We start from the raw sequence: 21,324 nt of genomic DNA, 5'->3' as shown, positions 1-21,324 counted from the left end.
CTGCTTTTTGGTGGACTGTGCAACGCTTCCTGTACAGGAATCGTTTCACAACGAGGTTCACTGGATCATTTGGTACTCGTGCGAGAGCTGTATTCAACCTTCTTGCTTCTTTCCTAAAAATAACTTCATTCCTAAAAATGATGACGAAACTGCTATTACCTTGTGTGGAATGCCAAAAGTCGCAAATAGTGAACGCAGCACATGAGTGACGTCGGCTGACATAGGATGATGTAGTTTTCGCTCCACCAACCATCTGGTGATATTGCCCACCACCACCAAGAACGTAAGTTTTTTAATGAGATCAGTAAAATCTCCACGTAGTGTAACCCACGGTGTCCATGGCTGGGTCCACGATTGAATTAGAGCCTTTGCCAGGCTACTCTGTTATTAGTGGAATGGATCACACAAGCCCACTGTTCCTTCAATGTCTTCGTCGGTGCCAGGGCGCCACAAGAAACATCGTGCGCCGATATTTATGGGCACAGTTCTATAATGGCCTGCGTGGACCAGTGACAGGCCCTCATCATGCGTACCTTTGAGTGTAAATACTCTCGAGCCTCCGGTAATGCATCCTAAATGAGTAGCAACATCAGTCGCTTTTCACCGCTGGAGACTGAAGTTCTCGCCTTCAAATTGCTGTGCATTGTGCTGCGCATGTCCGTATAGTTTTCAAAGAGTTGCATCTTCCGACGTATGTCTGGCTACAATCACAGTTGTAAGAGGGGGTTTTGAAAGTGCTTCGAAAATGAGGATGTTGCCAGGAACGTACGGTTCATCGATAAGGTCTGGTAGGTCTAACCTTCTGAGTGCATCTGCATTCTGATATTGCTTTTCAGCTCGATACTTCAGGTCATGGTTATATGTTGAAAGCAGCTTCGGGTTAAACGAATGGGGAGCGTCTGCGGCATTGGCTTTCGTGGTCCAAGGAAGCCCAGGAGTGGCTGATGGTCTGTCTCATAAGTAACTTCGCGCCCTACTGTGTACTTATGGAAATGATCGGCAGCAAATATGACAGCCCGACCTTCATGTCGAGTTGTGCCTAACTGCACTATGTACGTGATGCAAAAGCTGCAGGCGCTTCTCGTCCAAAACTGATGTCAGTGCGAGCATTGCACCCAAGCCGTAATTAGACGCATCGTTTGAGGTCAGAGCGTTTTCGCCTCCTCGTAATGTGTGAGCACTGTACGCTTCAAAAGTAGCGCCTTTAATTCGTCAAAAAGCTTTCCGTGCTTCGGATCCCATTTTCAGTTTTTGCAATTCTACAGCATTTCATACAGCACTGCTTCCTTTGTGACCCTAAACGATTATAAAAGGGTAGGATCTCTAAAATCCTTATAGGCTTTTAACGTAATCGAGCCGAGTAGGATGTGCAAAAGCTTTTTCGCGAAGGTGTAAGTTGATTGAGACGACGACGTGAAATGCCCAGCGCGAGAGTTTGTTGCATTTTAACCCGAGGCGTGATCGGCTGTAGCTATGGCATAGTGCTCTCGTGCAACCGGCGCATCTGACCTGTTCGTCCCGCCACTGGTTCTGGCAATATTTATTTTATTTCGGCACGTTAGCCAAGGTAAATCTCATGGTCATGCTGGCCACAATATTATTGGTTAGGTTCGACTTTGTTAAGTATTGCTTTTACCTACGGTAAGCTCTGCTTCTGTGTTGGTACGAGTGTCTCCACTGTTTCTTGGGCCTTATCGCTAGTTACATGCATTCCTTTAGCGTCAGTCTTGTTATCGAAGTATTGGACTCCAAAATCACACTCGGCTGTCTTGAGGTGCAAGTTTGCATTTTTAGGTCACTACCGTAACAGTGCAAGCGTCCTGTATATCTTGCGCCACTCACAAGAATACCGTCTAGATACGTCTTCATGTTCTCTCCATTAAGCGCTGAAACATTCCAGGTGATGCTGCAACACCAAAAGAAGTCATTTCTCTTAAAGAGTACCTTTTTTTATTCACTGTCAAGAGCTCTTTTAAAGCTTAGGTAATTTGTGGCAGCTGGCATTCTTGTACCAATTCCTGTCCGCTGAACACTGGTCCAACTTCCACCCCGCAAGCTGCTGAACCCTGCCTTCGCAATGGCCAGTTGTTATGCTGCTTTCTTTGTCACTTCATTAACTGTACTGTCATAGTCACTGCAAATTACTCGGATTCATTCTTCTTTCGTACCTCCACCAGTGTAGCAGGCCAGGCACTATTCAGTGTCGCCTTGGAAACATCCTGCTCTTCCAGACGATCATCCTCTACTTAAACTGCTGAAGTGAGCCCAAACAAAAAAAAAATCATGTTTCGAGAAATTTCAGCCCTGCCACCGGTATAATACCAAATTGGGCTGGTGCTCTAACATCTTCTGTGATTTTCTCAGAGAAAACAGCCCGAACCTCCTGCAAGAAATTCACGTCGGCAGACGCAACTGACTGTGATAGCTATGCGACGAAACAGGTAAGTACTCAATAATGAAAAAAGCCAGTAATTTGTGTTGAACTCTCTGATGCCGGATTCTAATACTGGTAAAATACTGGTAGTTTTTCAAGCGAGGAACGGTCGCAGTTTAGAGCTATTCCGTGAATATTTCTGTTAATTATTGGGCAATGCATTAGAAGTTTTTTTTCAGTGTTTTGGATGTTGTATGATCCTGCGTTCGTAGTGGAATCACGGTTTAATATGAAGTTATGAACTCCAGAAAATTGACTTTAATATCCGATAGATCCGGCAGCGCACTTCCACACTAAATTCAGAGAGGGAATAATCGTTGTGACTGAAAGCTGATACGGCGGTCAAAGAAAAACCGGTCATTGACGATGAAGATGATAATACTGCGCTCCAGCGTTTAATATTCTGCCAAAATTTCGATCAGGATTCTTTCAAAAATATTAGAAATATGCTGTTGTGGTAAACATTTTTAGTTTTCAGCTTTTAATTATAACGTGAGCTCGAAACAGAGACTCGGCTATTCTCACGTGACTTGACTTTTCCTTACTCGTTTAACACGACGAATAAGTTAGACGATTTTCCTGCTACACCAAGAATAATTCTGATTTCTATTTACAAGCTTCAGTGCCAAAAAGCCAGCGGTACAAGTTTCAGCAAGACTCCGAAATTTGGTAAGCAGCGCTTCAGTATTCGAATCTTCAGCATAAGCGTCAAAGTCATCTAAAGAATTTGCCAATTGGTTCATATTAGGATTTGTCATAGCTCGGCTAAAATTGTAAACAGTTTGACAGGTCGGCTTGCTGCTGACATAAACAATCTTCAAATCCACAAGAACTTCATTGTTGTCTGACAATCCTCGACAACTTCGCAGGCGCAGTCACTTTCAACAAAAAGGTTCCTTAATAACACCAGGCTTAAAAACAAATTATTTTGAATAATGAGAGCATCTAGCCCTTCAGTAAAGCCAAATGAGAGCGGCATGTCTAGGAGCTCAGGTGATGCGCTGAGCTCTTCAAATCTACAACTCAGAAACTATAGCGATGGGTCTCCCAATAAAGTAACGTACTGACAGAATACTCAGAGAAGACGACAAGACGCGATCTAAACGCGACGCGGTGGCAGGGCTGCGGTCATCGCCATTCATCCCAGGCACCACTTCAACGCCACCTGCAGGTCACCGCTTTAAAAATCGGTAAGGCGCAGCTCCCCTTTAGCCAAACCAGGGATCTGAAATAAACAGTTGTTAGAACTTTTACGGGCAGCTTGGTACGAAATCAAAAGGCGAAATGTATGAATGCTGATTAATATAACAATGCGAAGTCCGTGTGGCTTGAATAAACAACTTCATTAATTACTCTCATGGTGTTTTTCTACAGTAAGAAATATATTAAGATTTTGCGCTGTGATTGTGCCCGAGCAAAGTTGCAAAAAGAAATAAGTGATTGAACCAAAAAAATAAACATCCAAAGCTTCACGTGTTGAGTCAAGATTGAACGATGTCTTATTATAAAGTATTCCCACTACTTTTCTACACTGACGTTGAATATAGTCGACTCGCACATTCCAAGACAGACCCTCTGTAAAGATTACTCCCAGTATTTTAAAGCTGTTAACCACCTCAATTACTCCATCAGATGTATGAATATTTAAATCGTGTTAAACGGCTCTACTTTTTAGCAGAAAAGCATACATTTGTTTTGGTTGTGTTTATTTTTGGTCTGCGAATAATAGTCCACCAGTGAAGCTTTGGTAACATACGATTGGCTGTTGTTTCAATTTCATTAGGTGCTCTAGCTGTAAAAAACAGTCTAGTGTCGTCAGCATATGCGACTAATTGACATTCAGGTACGCAGCGCTGAATCTCTTTCACGAATAGAAGAAACAACAAGGGCCCTAATACACAACCTTAAGGTAACCCTGTATTAACTGATTTTAGGCAGCAAAATGAATTATTCTTTTTTAAAAATTGTTTGCGGCTCGCTAGGAATGTCCTTATTAAATGGAGGGGAACACCACGTATTCCATAACAATTCCTTCTTTTTCAAAAGAAGGGCGTGATCTATTAAGTCGAAACCCTTAGAAAAATTAATATATACAGCTAGTGTCAAACATTTTTCTCAATAATGTTAATTATAAGCTCCTTTTGGGAGAGCAGTGTTGTTTCTGTCGATCTTATCCTAACGAAACACGTGTTGGCACTCTGTAAGTACATTAAAATATTCCAAACAGGAAGATAACTTGGAGCGAAGAATTTCCTGAAAGGCCTTTGAAAAGTTACATAATATCCGTACAGGTCTATAGTTACGAAACACTGCTCGTCTACGCCTTTAAATATCAGCAAACTTTGGCAATCAGCATAAGGCTAGGAAAGACGTCGGTTACTAATGGCAGGTTTAATAACGAACGCAAGAGGCGCGGCCAAGCATTCAATAACAAACTTCATTGTTTTTATGTTCACACTATCAACGCCTCCTCCATTACTGTTAATCAGCATTCGAAAATGTTGATATTATTTTGCTTTCATCTGTTGGTGCTAAGAAAAACGAAAATTTTCAAACAAAGGAATCGGCCGGTTGACCAAACAGCTTGAGAAGTTGGTACGGGTGCGTTCCTCTTACCGTGACCGCTGCCAAAATAAGATTCCGGCCCAGCAATGGCTCCTTATGGGCCCTTCCTCTTGCGGAATAGGGAGTAGCAGTGGTTTCTTAGGTCCCGAAGTGGCTTCATAGGTGTTTGTATGCTCAACAGAAGCTCGACCGGGCCACGTCATGGAACTCCATAAACCATGAACTTGCAGTGCAGGGGGTCGTGCGGGGACCCAGGTACCTACATGTCTCAAATCTCTTGGTCAATATAGTTATTTCTTTCTCGACCGCACGTGTATGCCGATAGCTGGAAGGTGATTAGAGGGCACCAATGGAGTGGCTGCTGACAACAACCCCAAGATTGGATGCGTGATGCAGACCGACAAGACATTAATGTAGTTTATGGTGGTTTAACGTCCCAAAGCGACTCAGGCTATGAGGGACGCCGTAGTTAACGTCTTCGGAAATTTACACCACCTGGGGTTCTTTAACGTGCACTGACATCGCACAGTACACAGGTCTCTAGAATTTCGCCTTCATTGAAATTCGACCGCCGCGGCCGAGATCGAGCCCGGCTACTCCGGGTCAGTAGCCGAACGCTTAACCAGTGAGCCACCGCAGGGGCCGGGACGTTGATTTGTTCGTGTTGCTGTTCCCTCGACACCTCGCTTAATGTCGAGCGTTGCGTGTGGTCGCGTAGAAAGTGTATGGAAACCTTTGACTGATTGCTTCTAATTTTCCGTGAGATCGGAGGTTATATTCTTTTGTTCTTGCCATTATCTGCATGCAGCATCCGATGTGTCTGGATACATGAACCGATGCCTGTTTTTTTATTATTCTTAGTGTAGTTACACAATGCGGTTGTTTCTGGCAACCTCTGAATGCACCAGAATTTAGGTCCGTGTATTATGAGTAGATGTTCTTGCAACCGGCCACTAAATATTTAAGCGGGTTACCGCATCAACGACAGACTACAGTTTACCTATATGGGATTCATGTAATTCTGAAATAGTAGGATTTACCAATGCGATGCGCCTCTCGGTAAGCCATACATGTCTGCAGCCCGAAGTAGCAGCGCAGCAGAGCCACTGTCTCCATAGTGCGCCTACGCCTGTATAGCCTGTATAATCTAAGCATGTATTCACAAATGTCCGGACCCCGTAGAGTATCTGTTACGGGTCCAATTGGACTTATTTTGGAAATGTGGCGGAGAGTTTGAAGGATGCTTCACTCCCGCCACCGGTTGGCCCGGTATTGCACTACCTCCGGGAACGGCCTTGTCTTTAGCGCGTCTTTACTATCCTGTCTTTCTATCCCATCTTTCAACTCTCCTACTATCTGCACGTGGTAGCGATTGTGGCTCGGCTTGAGCCAGTGAGCAGGCCTGTGCAGTTTCCTCTTCCTTCTTCCTTGCAACAACAGACAGACAGACATGTATTCACATGATGATGACTGGGAATTTTTATGCCAAAATGGCATCCGTAGCACAATAGCGCCACTGCACAAGGCGTTGTTTTCGCCTACTCAGTGTAGGGTCAAAGCATTTCGTCCTAATGAAGCGAAGCATTAAGCCAGGGGAAAGCTTGTGCCCATTGTATCGCTGGATAGCACCCGGCGGCACTGGGGATCGAAACCCGCACCTCCCGCTTCACTTCGCGACCTCTGTTTCACTAATTTGAGATTACGCCCTCTGCCGCCTAATATCAGAATTATCTATCTACCGGAGTCAGTCTCTAATTTCTGAGCCTGATGTGGCATGAGCCCTCATCGTCCGGCGGAGCATACAAAACCCTCTACTGGACCGTCCAAGCGATAGCTTTGCACCTGTTGTTCGTGTCTTCAAAAAATGGCGGTCGATTTAGCGCAGTTAGGCCACACGTGAACTGTAGCTCTCCTACAGGTGCGCTAGCAGTCAGTTTTCACTTCGGTTTGGGTCTCGGTTGGAGGCTTAGCTTTTGAAGTCAAGAAGGCTTCAGCCAATAATTGCAACATAACTTCGAAATAAAATAAGAAAAAAATGCCTCTCGGATTAACACATTCCTCAAATCTGTAACTAAAAGTTGGAAGTGCACAGACGAATTTACGCCCGTGTTAAAATGCGTGTGTTGCAAAGGGCTCTCTTCGTAAGTCTTCGCCGGAGTTTCCGTTCGTGTGTCCAACGATATATGAGACAGATACTGCGCCATTTCCTTTCCCCTAAAAACCAATTAATAATTAATAATAATTGTCCGTTCTTTTGCTCCTTTACGTAGAGCCCCTCTCCTCTTCAGAAAGTACCCGGAACTCAGTGATGAGCAAAAATAACCGGCATAACTTTATACTGCCATTGCACGTAAGGTTGCGATTGGCCGCCTGAAAGAGGCACTCTTACGAAGAAAATATTAGTTTAATTTTTTGCTGAAGGTGCATATAATATGGCAAGAACTGGATTTACTGTCAGAAATTCCATCCTGAAGGAACGAGAGCTGTCAGTTTGTTTCATTTTTGTCTAATGTCGAGTTTTTTTCTAAGATGTGCTCTTCGAGAGCGGTGCACAATGCAACATCAACTTAGCAGCATTTTCAGCGTCATAAATAATTCAAACCTTCAGAAAGAGGGCAGCACTAAAACTGCTTTCAGCCTTACTTCATGGCCTCTACTGATCGTGAAACGTGCCTAAATTCAACTTCATCAGGATGCAGTAAATATCCAGCTCACGAAAAACAAGTCCTTATAGTATTCCATATTCTTCGTGCTCATGCTGCTTGATGTGAATTGAAAATTTTCACTACCTAGAAGGAGCGCCTCAATTGATCCAACAATGCGGTGTTACAGGGAATTGCTTCTGTGTTCGGACTAGGAAGAATCTCCTTAGCTCTAAAATTCCACGAAATACTCGTGCTTATTGTTCGATGGTGAAATCATCGTGTGAGCTAAACAGTCTCCCTCTTCGAGGGTGTAATATAACATTAGCTAGAAACTAGAGACGATCAAGAAGCCACTGTTTGGCGTTTGAGAACCGCCGGCGTGAAAACAGACCTGTAGACGGTCGGCGCGTTTTGGAGATAATTTAATATCAGTAGCAAAGGTGACGATATTTCTTGCACAGCGTGTAACTGAACAATCTAGAAGCACAATTTTTAGCAATCAGCACAACTGGTGAGCGATACCCAATGACCTTTGAAAACAAGCTAGTAGAGTTTTCGAGCGAATGCCGCTTGAACCTTGACTCATGACGTTCTGCCCTTTTGCCTTTTTTGTGCGCATAAATTTTATTTACATTGTGTTACTTTAAATATGAATATAAATTTTAATTACCCGTGCAGCTGGAAACCGAGTACAGTGAGGTCACCTTTCTCGGCGCGATGCTTTCTCCAAGCAGTTGTCCGCGCCTTGCCCTCTCAGTTGTAAGGCACGTAGTGAACGTAAGGCCGTGTCAGGTTCTATTCGCTTTTAACCATCTGCCTGCCTGTCTGAATGGTTTCAGTGACAGCGAGGACATCGAGCAATAAATAAGTACACAAAGAATCAGAATAAAATGTAATTTCAGTGAAATCCTTATATCAGTGCTCTTTCTCCGAAAATAGGAAGGCGTCATATCACCAAAGACGCATGCCATAATTAAACTTTCTATTACAGATACAATCCTGCATAAAACTCAGCATCATCATCATCAAGCTGACTACGCCCACTGCCAGGCAAAGGCCTCTCCCCTGTCTCCCCAATTAACCCTGTTCTTTGCCAGCAGCGGCCACCGTATCCCCGCAAACTTCTGACTCTCATCCGCCCGTCTAGACTACTGCCGCCCCCTGCCACGCTTGCTTTCTCTTGGAATCCACTCCGTCACGTTTAACGACCGGCGTGTAACCGCACAAAACTCAATTCAATGTAAATGTACATATTAGTCATATGTGCTACGCGATGTTTTTTACCAAACAGCGCCTCGTACTTACATAGGCCCTTCTGGTCAAGGCAAATCATGTCTTTAGAAACACAGGCCGGCGCCTGATGACAGGCTGTAATTTTCCTGCAAGCGTTGCACTACAGTGTGGAAACATCCGATTCCCATATTCTCCGCGTTCCCTTGCCAACAGAAAACTCACGCAATCACGTTTGGCGGTTTTTTCAATCTCATTACCCTGCAGACATCCATGTAGCACCACTGCAAAGATATATTTAAAGAGAAATCTTGCAGGACCGTCTAAATTTTCCGGCCAGCCACTTGGGCAGCGGTGCGCACATTCCACGCCCGGAGCGCACATTCCACGCAAATAATAGAAGGTATAAGGGCGATTTCGATTTCGACGTCTACATGCTTTAGCCTGCAGTGTGCTTAGATACACTATAACTCTATATGGTCTTTGCACGATTCAGGAAGGGTTTAGTTTTGCGTTTACTGTTAAAGAATATTGTCGATGATTAGTTTCTTTTCATAGCAATGCCGATAGTTTTAAAATCCTAATGGCACTAAATGTTGTTGTTCTTTTCTTAAATTGAAGGGCTGTTCGAAAGCCCTTTTAGCACAACGATTAATGTTAAATACGTTCATGCATCATATTCGAGACTCAAGTGCCGTTTCCGGAGTCCTTAATGCTCCATGCAGTAAGCCAAGCGCACACGTTAATGTTATTCCCAAAAGTGTGAATAGCCTATCAGAAAGGTATACGCGGTCATAAAACAAATTAAATTCTCAAAAAGAATAATCACTGTTTGTTTACAAATCAATTTCTTTTTCATAATTTTCGTGACATTTTTTTTGGCAGCGTTCAGTCAGAGCACTGTCATTATTTTTCAACAGTCTTGTGTTTCATATCTTCTAACAGTTTATTATGTGTTTGCTCATTGCTGTATTTATTCAGCCGGATTTGTCTCACAGTCTGTGCTTTCGAATTATTCTTCTCAGGCACCGATTTCTAGGCGTGGCCATTTATTTTATTTTTATTTCAAAAATGAAATAAGTACAATGAAACTATGGTGTATGGTACTGGACCCATTGTCAAGGCTAGTGTCGGGTCCATCACAAAGATGCCTTGGAAATGCGGCACGTGAATAGAACACTTCTGACAGGAATAAATTCAAAACATTAAAATCACAACATACTCTCTGCGTGTCAATTTCATTAAACATATGTCCGTATATACTTTTTTGTTCATGCGGACATTCTTTGCACATAACATTAACGCGATAACAGTTTTGCAAAATCATTTGGGCGCAAAATTTACGCACTCAACCATCCTCAAATCTGCTGAGTGAGCAAGAACATTTTGAGGAATTGTGAAAAATAACTTTTTTTTTAGCATCACTAGGAATGCCATTATATGTTAGTGCACCCATGAACTCAATAAGCCTTTTCTTGTAAGTATTGCGGCATGTTGGTAAATTAAAATGGTTTGTATTTGCAGCTGTAGTGTCCCTTCTAGGAGTTATGAAGATACTACGGTGAAACTGGTCATTGGATTTAAGTATTTCATGAATTTTCTATGTTGTTTTTAAAGTATATATAGCATGTAAAGGTAAAATATGGGCTGACCGAAAAAGTAGCTTGCTGGGACAAGTGTAGTTGAACTATGGTTTCATTATACGTTGGGTACGTGTTCCCCGCTGATTCTATTCAGTAACTTAATTCACTGTGCATAAAATTAACATATATTATGCGGATAGAGAGAGAGAGAAATAACTTTAACTTCCACCCGTCAAAAATGACGGGGGAGACGGCTATAACCTAAACCCCCAACCATTCCCCTAACCATCGGCCGGAATCCCTTGGCTCTCGGCGGCGGTCAGGGCGAGAGCCAGGACTTTCCGTTGTTCTGCTTCGTGGTTGAGCAATAAGGCCTCCCAGGATTATAGATTTCTATTCAAATATTTATAGAAAGGGCCGGTCTAAACCATGTGGACTAGAGCTGCAAGGCTATTGCAGTACGTAAACCTAGGATTAAAGACTTTTGAATGTCATTTACTCAACAGTTGAGGGTTTGGAAACACCCCTGAGAATAGAGAAATCAGAGCCTTTTAGCGCTTTCAAGAAAATATTCAAGCCCTGTGGTCTTTCGTATGCCTAATACAGAGAAAAACACCAGCCTCAATAACTGAGCCCCATGACGCTGTACGGCGCTTAATGATGCTAAACAACACTAAGAGAGGGAAGCTACAAAGATATAATGCATTAATTTAGTGCTTTTCGCATCATTACGAGTGTGGCAACTATTTTATAAGCAGTCTTAGACCCGCAGTAAAAATGCATAGCCTCCTGATGAGAACGCTGATCTTCGATACAAATGCCTCCATAAATTTTCACTCCTCTACACAAACCGTATGAGAGAATCATGATGAGACGAAGGGTGGGCGGGCCTTTGACCATTTGGCAGTTCAAGACACGTATGCAAAGTAAATCTTGCGCCCGACCTATACCAACTTGAAAGAGAAATTCTGCTCTTTTCCATTATAGCTTGTCTCACAGTGCTAATTAATTCTTCAAGTAAACGAAAACATTGAGAAACAATATGTCATTCCGACGCTTGAGGAAAACAAATTTCCTCGCCGCGCCCACGCTAAGACGCCAAAAGTTTCTTAAGACATTTCTCGTAGAGGTCTTTCAAAAAAACTTTGATGCATTAGATATTAATATACATTTGGCGTACGTGTTCCTGGCATGCTGCAATAGAGTATATAATGGCCCAAGTGAGCAGCTGGACCAGATTTCGCTGAGCCACAGAAGCAGCGTTGACGAAGAGCAGAACCAGTGAGACTGCTGACTTAAGACAAAAGGTTGGTAATAATTTTCTATCTTACATGCGTTTATTCCTTTTTCTGCCTGCCATCTGAGGGAGACCCCTTGAGGCGTAATTATCACGATTATTTATTTATCAATACAAACCGCCTGTAATTTCTTAAACTAGCATACCCAGCCATTTTTGGCAAAAGCATTTTTGAACAGGAAACCATTTATGAACGCAATTTTTCATATTATGTAAGATTTCACTATAACAATCAACAGATCCGAAGATGTAATATGCGTGTAATATGCGTGTAGTATCCAGAGTAATATGTGTGTTCAGAGCTATTGATTACAAAATGTGTCAAGCGGTGTTAAAATGTCTTCGAGGCATTGTAAAATTTTCACTGCGTAAGTATACTATAAAGTGCAATTACGGTTAACCTGCACAAGGCAGCATAAGTGCACCTTATGTGGTCCTCAAATAACAAGTCCCGTGACAGGTCATAGCCTCATCTTTTCTTAAATAGTAAATAATAATAATAATAATAATAATATTAATAATAATAATTAAATAATTTTTGGGGAAAGGAAATGGCGCAGTATCTGTCTCATATACCGTTGGACTCCTGAACCACGCCGTAAGGGAAGAGATAAAGGAGTAGTGAAAGAAGAAAGGAAGAAAGAGGTGTCGTAGTGGAGGGCTCCGCAATAACTTCGACCAGCTGTGGATCTTTAACGTGCACTGACATCGCACAGCAGACGGACGCCTTAGCGTTTTTCCTCTATAAACATGCAGCCGCCCGACACCTTTTCAGTCGCATAGATAAATGGTTCCGGTTCTTTCTTTGTGTATTGGAGCGACTTCTGCGGAACGGTCGTATTAGGAAATAGCGGCTTGCGAGTTGCATACTGTGTGACACTCTCACTTAATCATACCCAACAATCATACCTAACAGCAAACCGTTTATGAGCACATTTTTTCATATAATTCAAGATTTCACTATAAGAGTCAAGATATCCGCAGATCACCCGACGGCAGTCTTGAATATTTTTTCTATTAACGTTTCTCGTATCGTCAAAACCATTCCCCACTGGTTTTCTATGGCAGTCCTAACTGCTCAATTCGATCGAAGAAAATACTTAAAAAATTCTTTGCTACATATGAAAAGAATCGACCGCTACCTTCAATATTTCTTTAAGAGTGTCTTACAAATTTTCAGTTTTCAAAGTCTTTGGCTCCCTTCTTTCCCGCCTTGCCGCATGCTTAGAGGATGTCTAAATACTAGATGATTTACTCTGTTAATCATTTTATTTTGACATCGCAAAATGATTTGCAAGAAGTTTCCAAAAAAACGTCTCAAAAGTCGTATAATAAAAAAAGTAAATAAGGATGTTCCTCAACACAAAGTTTCTGTTAAAAGTATCATAAAGTTCTCGCGTGCTAGCACTCAGCCACTGGGCTTAGAAGCATGCAGTAGTTTTTTTTCTTTGATCCACACAACCAGCTACTCAGTGTCCTGTTTTATTTTCGTCAACTTTGATGCAGGTTAGCGGCAGTATCTCAGCATGACGGAAAGAAATGACCACGCTGCCCACAGGAACAGTCTTCTCATAATGGAGGAGTGCGAAGCTGGCAAGTCACGACTTAGAATTTCAAAGTAAGTTTCTTTGTCTTGTTGCATATATGAAATAGATAATATGAGCTAAATATTGCGGTTTCAAGGAAAAATAATTTCTTAAAAAAAGAAACAGAGCTTACACAGGCGCAATCGTGCGGGCTGAGCCAGATCCCGAATAGGTGCCAAGCTTGAAAAGTCTTTCGCTACATGTGCTTCAAAATATTACGCTGAAATTGTAGCCATTTAACATAATTTACTAAAAAGCAATAACCACTTGGAACGTTTTCTTGGCGGAAAATACTATGCAAAACGAAACATTACCGCCGCCTGTGGCGGTTCCAGTTCAAATTCATGTCAGGCTAATTCTTTTTCCTCAGACTCAGAATTTATTAATGCAAAAGCATTAGTAGGCTTTGTCGGCGAAAAGGGGTCCGCAAATGTTGTCTTCAAAATGTGTCCCGAAAATGTTGAAGAAAATTGAAAACTGGTTTTTGAAGAAAGAAAATGTCGCAGCAGTTGCCTCCCATATCTCGGTGGACACCCGAACCGCGCATTCAGAGAAGTCAGGAAGGTGGGAGTGAAAGAAGAAAGAAAGCGGTGCCGTAGAGGACGGCTGCAAAATGTAAAATATGTCGAGATCTCAGAGATGCTGCGCACTTTACTTTCTTCAAAAATGTTGGCTTTCCTCAGAACACAAGCTCCAAAACACATGCTTTCGCGGGGCTGAAATGCCCACCGAGATGTCGAGATCTTGAGCGCTACTGCGCCCTTTCCCTCGGGTTCGAACCCGACCGCGGCGGCTGCGTTTTGATGCAGGCGAAACGCAAAGCGGCTGTGTGCTGTGCGATTAAAGTGTACGTTAAAGATCCCCAGGTAGTCGAAATTATTCCGGAACCCGTCACTACACGCCTCTTTCTTCCGTTCTTCTTTCACTCCCTCCTTTACTCCTTCCTTCACGGCACGGTTCGGGTGTCCGCTGCGATGCGACAGATACTGCGCCATTTCATTTCCCCCAAAACCAAATTTTCTTTCCCCGCCACGGTGGCTCAGTGGTTAGGCACTCGGCTACTAGCTGATACGGAGTTCCCGGGTTCGAACGCGACCGCGGCGGCTGCGTTTCGATGGAGGCGAAACGCTAAGGCGCCCGTGTGCTGTGCGATGTCAGTGCACGTTAGATCCCCAGGTGGTCGAAATTATTCCGCAGCCCTCCACTATGGCACCACTTTCTTCCTTTCTTCTTTCACTCCCTGCTTTATCCCTTTTCTTACGGCGCGGTTGAGGTGTCCGATGATATGGGACAGGGCCCTCGTCGGGCAGAGAGCATTTGCTTTTTGCTCTGTCATCCTAGATCGTCTGTGTCTGAAAGAATGTTACAAATAAAATAAATATGTGAGACCGATGCAGCGCTCAAGCCCCAGGAAATGCGACGCCTGGATGACTTCCGGCCACCGACCGTTGTACTTTCATTGCTGTGAGGCCGAGCATATTCGTCACTGCCCGTACCGACGTATCGGTCTTCGAGCATTTGCCGTTTACGCCCCACGACCACGCTTCGGCCAGCGACCGCAGGAAATCGACAAGCACCTGCGTCGAGAGGAGCACACGCCGAACCGCTTTTCGCGCTCACCGTCGCCGTCAACCTTGCGCTTTGCGTCGTCACGCCGCAGCTACGCAGACACGGTACGAGGAAGGTCTCCCAGCCCCCGTAGGGGAAACTAAAGACAGCAACCTCTGGAGGTGAGGTTGCTGTCGAACTTAGAACGACATCCGACTTAGAATTGACTATCGACGGCCGGAAAGATACCGCTCAAGTCGACACAGGAGCCGATTACTAGGTTATGAAAGGAACATTCGCTGCGCATCTGAGAAAAGTCACAACGCCTTGGAGACGGCCAACAAATTTGCACCGCCGGGGGCCACCTCATTACGCCATCAGGACGATGCATAGCGCGAGTGACTGTCAAAGGACATACCTATCCTGCGTCCTTTGTTGTGCTACCACAATGGTCTCGCGAAGTGATCTTGGGCATAGATTTCCTTAATGAGCATCAGGCGATCATCGACCTGCGATCGAAGCTGATCACGCTTTCGGCGGACGAGGCCGTCTCTTCGGCGAAAACTCTGGAAAATCACCCTGAGTGTCCTGGGGGAAGAAGTGAGCGTCCCACCCCTTTCAAGCGTTATTGTGACCGCAGGCGCCACGAAAGCCATTAACGCCGAAGCCTTCATCGTGGGGAACATGCAGTTGCTTCTAGACCAAGTAATCAGCATCGCAAGAGGCATCGCTCATTTCCGCAATGGCCAGGCCGAAGTACTGCTGACAAACTTCTGCGAAGAATACCGGCCCATTAACAGAGGAACGACGATTGCTTTCTTCGACGAAATATCCGACGTACGAGACTCCTTCGCCCTCTCAGATCCCCCGCAGAAGATTCGCCTGTCCAAGAGAACTTGCCCACTTTCGACTTCAACCCAGCCCTGCACTGGAACAGACAAGACCAGATCCGCAATCTGCTTCAAAGCTACAGTGAGTGTTTTTCGACATCGCCGAAGGTGCGACAGACGCCAATTGCCAAGAATCGCATTATAACGGATCAACACGTCCGACGTCTCCGTCAAAGCCCCTACCGTGTGTCACCGCAGAGAACGACAAGCCATCCGGGACCAAGTCGAAGAAATGCTTCGCGACGACGTCATCCAGCCTTCAAACAGCCCATGGGCGGCACCGGTTGTTCTAGTGAGGAAGATAGACGGCGCACTTCGATTCTGCGTTGATTGCCGCCGCATGAACTACATAACAAAGAAGGACGTCTACCTCCTCCCCCGCATCGATGACACACTGGACCGGCTCTGCAGCGCCAAGTATTTCTCATCGATGGACCTCAAGAGAGTCTACTGGCAAATTGCGGTCGGCGAAAGAGATCGCGAGAAGAGAGCATTCATCCCTCCGGATGGGCTCTTTGAGTTCAAGGTGATGCCATTTCGTCTCTGTTCCGCACCACCGACGTTTCAGCGAGTAATGGATACAGTGCTGGCAGGCCTGAAGAGGCAAATTTGTCTGGTATATTTAGATGACGTCGTTGTCTTCGCCTCGAACCTTGAAGAGCACCTCAAAAGACTTCGAGCAGTACTAGACGCCATCAAGTCGCCTGGCCTAACCTTGAAATCAGAGAAGTGCCACTTTGCCTACGAAGAGCTGCTGTTTTTAGGCCACATCGTTAGCAAGGAGGGAGTACGCCCAGACCCGCACAAAACAGCTGCTATTGAACAGTTTCCACCGCTGACCGATAAGAAAGTAGTGCGCAGATTCCTTGGACTCTGTGCATATTACTGACGATTTGTGAAAAACGTTTCGCGCATCGCCGAGCCCCTGAGGCAACTAACGAAGGCAGACGTGTAATTTAAATGGGAAGCGCCGCAAGCAGATGTCTTCAAAGAACTTCAGCATTGTTTACAATTCCGGACGCAAGCACTCTGACGCTGATTGTCTCTCAAGGGCTCCGGCAGATACACCGCCGCCGGCCGACGATGAGGACGCCTTCCTGGGACCCATCAGCTCCAGCTCTTTTGCTAAGCAGCAACGCTCGGACCCCGACCTATAACGCCTCATCGAGTACCTGGAAGGCAAGGTTTCTTCACCCTCCGCTTCATTCAAGCGAGGACTGTCTTCCTTCTGTGTACAGAATGGTGTCCTTGTGAAGAAGTATTTCACAGCGAGCAAAACAGCCTGCCTCTTTGTTTTACCTGCTTGTCTCCGCGAAGAAGTTCAACAAGCTTCACCCGACGAGCGGACAGCTGGACATGTCGGGTTTACTCGCACCCTCCGCCGTATTCAAGACAAGTATTACTGGCCCCGACTGTCTGCCGATGGCGCACATTATGTGAAAACCTGCCGAGATTGTCAGCGACGAAAGACCCCTCCCACACGACCAGCAAGATTTCTGAACCCTATTGAACCTCCCTCAAGGCCCTTTCAGCAGATCAGTATGGACTTGCTGGGCCCTTTTCCAAAGTCAACGTCAGGAAAAAAGTGGATCATCATAGCGACCGTATACCTGACCCGCTACGCCAAGCCTAAAGCCCTACCGAACGGAACAGCAGCAGAAGTCGCCAAATTTTTCGTGGAGTGCATTCTTCTGCGACACGGCGCCCCTGATGTGCTCAGCACGAACAGAGGAACAGCATTCACGGCGGAACTAACGCAAGCCATCTTGCGTTATAGCCAAACCAGCCATCGGAGGAGAATGGCATACCATCCGCAGACCAATTTACTGACCGAGCGCCTGAACAAAACCATCGCCAATATGCTCGCCATGTATGTCGATGCCGAACGCAAAACCTGGGACGTCATCCTGCCTTACGTCGTCTTCGCCAACAACACCGTAGTGCAGAAGGCCACACAGATGACGCTTTTTAGGCTCGTCCATGGCAGGGATGCCACGACCACGCTAGACGTCATGCTGCCCAACGTTACAGAAGAAGAGAACGTCGACCTCGCCACGTACCTTCAGCGCGCAGAACAAGCTCGAAGGCTTGCCCGATTACGGACCAAAGATCAGCAGCGGACCGACGCCAGACGCTACAACCTACGAAGACGCAAAGCGGAATACAAGCCAGGAGACGAAGTCTGGGTTTGGGCGCCAATTCGCCGCAGTGAATTGAGTGAAAAGCTCTTGCGTCACTATTCCGGCACGTACAAGGTTTTTCGTCGGCTAGGTGAACTGGATTACGAAGTCATCCCTGACGCAAGTAATGACTGCATCCCAGCGACGCCGCATACGACCGGAATTTGCCCATGTAGTCACGTAGTCTGTATAAAGCCCTATTATGCGCTCTAAGGGACGCTGCATTTTCACACTCTATTTTCGCAAGATTAGTTTTATTTGTTGCTAGTGGCATTATTTGCTTTAATGCATCGGGTCGATTCTTCTTTGAGATGGGAGTAACGCCGCGAATCTTTGCAGTGTTTGTTCATTCTTCAAATCTGCCGTCACACCGCTTTATCGCTTTGTTTGCGACGCAAGACGGGACTATATTTATCTCATTTGATCGCAGCCAGGCAGAGCGGATTCCACGTTGTTCCAGAATGTTCCAATAACTTTGCACGCTTTATCTAGAAAGTTTGCTGTCCGCGTTAAATTGAGCATGGCCGACAGCGGCGGTTATTCTTATCGACGACCGCCGAGCACGCTTGTCGCTTCGCCGCCGCCGAGTGATTCAGTCCATTGTGGGTGCAAGTCAGCCCGGAACAATGTTTTGTATAGACGCCATTTTCGCTGTCATTCTGCTCATCGTATTGCAGTCGCCACTTCGTGAAAATATGAAAAACACGCCGACCAATTGAATGCGACCACCATATGAATTTTTCCCCAAGATAGCATATACCTGATGATATAAAAAATTGGCTGTGGCATAGCTAGACTATGCCTGGATATACGCATCGAGAGGTGCGTTTCCCTGGCTGAGCTTGTTGTGGTCACCGTATGTTTAGCAATGAGAGACATTGGGTATACACATCTTTTATTCATTTTGCTTGATAGAGACAAACACTGCCCGACGATCTGTGAGGTAGCATGCAGCGCTCTCAATTTTGTCGATACAGTATTTCGATTTAGTAGAGCCTCTTTAGTATACAAGCTCTATTATAGTAGTTACACATTGTGTAGGCTGGGTGTGAGAGTCCGAAGCTAAATTAAAGTCAACCTTGTCTTCCCTGCACTGACTAAGAGAGTCCTGTTTCCTTTTGAAATCACCCAAAGTCACACAAAACTGTGAAACCGTGCCGTAGGCTCATGTACACGCGGCGACCACATCAATCGTCTGCTTGACAGATGTTCCCGATGCCACGTAGACTCCTTGAATGATAATGCCGCTTTCCAGAAATCGAACACCGCGGGCTTCACCATTATTCACCGCGATCGAAGGGAGGGAGATGTCTGACGGTGCTGATGCCTTGATTCACGTACACGCAGACTCCAGCGTTATTATTTGGTTCAAGCCAACTTCCAGGCGACAGCCTCAGGATCGGAAGAGTTAATCTTCTCTTGTCTATACAGCCGTTTAGCAGCGGCTGCACTCTCCTTCTCTGCATGCATGTCAAACGTTGTGATACAGACGCCCACTACATCTCCGCCTTTTATACGCAATCCTGCGCATGCGACGCGGTGGTCGGGTGATACAGTGGCGTGCGGCGAGGCGGCGACGAAGAACGCGGAGCAGCTGTGAGGTCTCTGGTTACTTTGGTATCGGCGCATGCGCACAACTGCTCATCCGCGTGACGTCACGCTCGGCTTTGACGGTGGAGCGGGCGCGTGGCCGCGGTGACGGCGAAGCGCACGCAGCGCTTTGCTCCTCTTCGGTTTCCATGGTAACGGCGCATGCGCTCAACTGACCTCTCCCATGTACCGCGAACTGCTCGACTGGTAGCCTAGTGTAACCGCTGCGGTGGCTCAGTGGTTAGGGCGCTCGACTACTGATCCGGTGTTCCTGGGTTCGAACCCGACCGCGGCGGCTGCGTTTTTATGGAGCAAAACGCTAAGGCGCCCGTGTGCTGTGCGATGTCAGTGCACGTTAAAGATCCCCAGGTGGTCAAAATTATTCCAGAGACCTCCACTACGGCACCTCTTTCTTCCTTTCTTCTTTCACTCTCCCTTTATCCCTTCCCTTGCGGTGCGGTTCAGCTGTCCAACGATATATGAGACAGACACTGCGCCATTTCCTTTCCCCAAAAACCAATTATTATTATCATTATTAGCCCAGTGTAGCTCCCGCTACAATATTTGCTACGGGTCCCATTTGGACCCAAGATATTAAACTTATTTTTGGGTATGTGGCGGGGCGCTTGAAGCTTGCTTCACCTCCGCCTCAGGTTGGCCCGGTATTTCACTGCCACCGAGATCGGCCTGGGGCATTATAGCGCACGCCTTTTCTTTCACTCTTTGCTCTCCTCTTTTTCAACTCTCCTACTTTCTGCACGTAGCAGCGATTGTGGCTCGGCTTGAGCCAGTGGGCAGGCCTGTGCACTTTCCTTTTCATTCTTCCTGGCAGCAGCAGCAATGAAATCGAAGCTTTCGCTTTGAAAGAAGAGATCCCTTCGATTAATGAGCAGTAGTGGAGGTGGTGGTGATTGGGGGGAGCATTTAATATTATTTACAGAGCGGTTGACAGGGAAGCAGCCTCTAGTGGGCCGCTCCCCTTACAAATACTAGGTGGAGTCCCTTATTCAGGGACCCCATTGGTCTGGACCGCCACTAGAGATCGCTGAACCAGGACTAGTTGGGCCGTTACGTCCAGGCAACCGAGCTGGGCCGCCTCCCAGTCCTCTCGGGTAGGGGAATGGTTAGGAGTAGAAGAGGAGGGTTTTTTCTGGCATGCCCAGCCCATGTGGAAGGCGTCAGCAAGCTCCCCACGAAAGAGCAGAGGCCAGAGCAAGAAGGATGGAAATGTTTGAAGCCTCCTTCGATTGCTCAAGAGGGCACGCGCTCCGATGTGAAAAAGGACACCTGTCCTCTTGAGCAATGGGTGGCCGTTCTGGTCAGCGGCATCCAAGCCTCGGCCACCGAGTGGGCCGCTGTGGTCGCCGCTAGCCGTGGGCTGGAGGCCATCTAGCGTGGACCGCCTGCATTTGCATTTTGACGAAATAAACGTTTTCCAATCCAAATCCACCCGAATCACTCACAGCGCGCAGCTGCGTCACTCTAAACAACGGAACGGCAGCGCCAGTACTTGTGCCGCTCCTGGATCACAGGCTCAGAAATGTACATGTTCTTAGGAGCGCCGGGTCTTCGCCGTGCATCTCCGTCATGGTCCGAAACAGCGGAATGTTTTTTTTCACCCTCAAGGGAGCGCGGGCAGTTTTCATGGGCATTATGCAACGCCTCCGGGGAATCGAGTAAGAATTGCAAGTTCGGTTGACATGCCTGGGTGCTAACAACGCAAAAAAACAAGGACAAAGAAAGGGAATCGTCGTGTCTTTTCTTCATAGTTTTTTG

The 21,324-nt window shown here is 45.9% G+C and overlaps 1 pseudogene; it reads left to right on the top strand.

Annotated features, from left to right (window-relative positions):
- The first annotated feature begins 20,067 nt into the window (after positions 1-20,067).
- On the top strand, positions 20,068-20,244 carry LOC144102883 (U2 spliceosomal RNA; annotated as a pseudogene).
- The last annotated feature ends 1,080 nt before the right edge of the window (positions 20,245-21,324 follow it).

Source organism: Amblyomma americanum, chromosome 8 (genome assembly GCF_052857255.1).
Source record: "Amblyomma americanum isolate KBUSLIRL-KWMA chromosome 8, ASM5285725v1, whole genome shotgun sequence".
Lineage (NCBI taxonomy): Eukaryota > Metazoa > Arthropoda > Arachnida > Ixodida > Ixodidae > Amblyomma > Amblyomma americanum.
This window is presented reverse-complemented; position numbering and strand designations above follow the sequence as displayed.